Source organism: Austrofundulus limnaeus, unplaced genomic scaffold, assembly GCF_001266775.1.
Source record: "Austrofundulus limnaeus strain Quisiro unplaced genomic scaffold, Austrofundulus_limnaeus-1.0 Scaffold91, whole genome shotgun sequence".
Lineage (NCBI taxonomy): Eukaryota > Metazoa > Chordata > Actinopteri > Cyprinodontiformes > Rivulidae > Austrofundulus > Austrofundulus limnaeus.
Window position 1 is genome coordinate 730,353 of NW_013952493.1, and position 1,706 is coordinate 732,058.

Below are 1,706 nucleotides of genomic sequence, written 5' to 3' on the forward strand. Positions count from 1 at the left end.
ATATATATATATACACTTTTAATGTCTATACTTACAGACTGTAGGTGAAAAGTATTGGGACTTAACTGAATCAGTTTTTATCTATTTACATAATAAAAATCAAGTTGATCTGAGCTGAAAACCTGCTGCATCTAAAAACATTTTTTAAAATCAGGATTATATAGAAGTTAGGTGGCTTCTGATTAAAATAAAAAAAAAAGCTTAACTGGTTGTGACAGTGGTCACTCCCATAAACACTGTTTAGTGAATAAGTAGGATGTTATTCTGTTTACTTACTGGCAAAAGGAAAATGCTATACAGTGCGGTTATGCTAATTAAGGTAGTGCAAGGCAATCCACCACAAGCCAGCTCAGAATTGCCCTGTGACAGGGTATTTAGGAAGTACTGAACTGCAAGTAAGCTCAATTACATCCTCCCAGCGTGTTTCACATAAATCACAGTAAATCCTCTTTCAGGCCTGTCTTTTGGAAATTACTGGAATGTTACAGCACAAAGAGACGGCTGCATCAGGGCGACTCGGAGGAAAAGAGCTTATGAAAAACTGCAGCGTAATGCACAGATGTGCGGAGCGACTTCCTGCTCAGCTCCGCCACACCCAGAGGAAGTCAGGGAGCTGAACGAGGCTTTAACCATGCAGCACGCTCGCTGACGAACAGCGCTGCAGATCTGCTAGATGGAGCAGAGAAAAGCAGGTTTACAGAGAAGTTTCTAAAGAAATTTAGTTTCAAATGCAACTGGAAAGAAGCTGCGTCACACTGAAGGAAGACTTAAAGACAGATTTCACAAACAGGACCCTATTTTTAGTATAAAAAACACTCACAATGCATAAAAATACAGCTAAAATGTCAGTTATTTGATCAAATGAGTGTATAAATGAATGTTATCTGAAGGCTGTCTCATGAATATTTATCTTCTGATGCACTCGAGTTTCAAACTTATTATTGGTCGCCCCAGATTTTTTATGATTATTTGAATTGCAGAGTTCCCACTTGACAAAAGGGATAAATTGCTGCATCTTTAAAGCGGCCATTGATAAACTGATCTATTCTTTAAAGACATTTTTTTGTATTAAAATGTCACATTCTGGCATATCCAAATGTCAACTCCCAAGGTTGCCTCGCCAACTGTCTCGCTTTAACACTGCTTTTGAAATAATAACTATTTTTAAAAGGATGGCTAATACTGAAATACATTTTCGCAGTGGAGGTAACTCCGAGTATGTAATGGTGCCAAACGGGGGCTTTACTAAAGCGCCGCAAATGAACTATCTTTCAGTCAGTTCATATGCTGGTGAGAAAATAGTTATTGATGTTTTGCAGCAATCGCAAAGACAAAATGTGATTGGCATTTGTAGAGGGGATCTAAAGGCCATTATAAYGTGATGGATGGAGCAGCTGAGATATCGCTACAGATTCTGATAAGATAACAAAAGAAGCAAAGCAGTGTCTCAGTTTTTTTTTCTGATCAAACATGTGCAGGAAAAAAAAGAAGAAGAAGAAGAAAAAAAAAGCTGTGGCAGGTGTCTCTGACATCCATGCTCTGGTTCTCAACAGCACTATCTCATTTAAACTGGCTATCCAGGCTTTCTCTTCACTGTAGGTGCAATCTCTCGTTTTCTTTCTCTTCAAACTCTCCCCCCATCGTGCATGCATGCAAACACACACACACACACACACACACACACACACACACACACACACACACAC

At 39.0% G+C, this 1,706-nt stretch overlaps 1 protein-coding gene across 5 annotated transcripts in view; it reads right to left on the minus strand.

The window, feature by feature from the left end:
• Window positions 1–1,706, minus strand: part of cadm1b (cell adhesion molecule 1b) — a 327,978-nt gene that overhangs the window by 19,861 nt on the left and 306,411 nt on the right. The gene's annotated exons all lie outside the window — the stretch shown is intronic.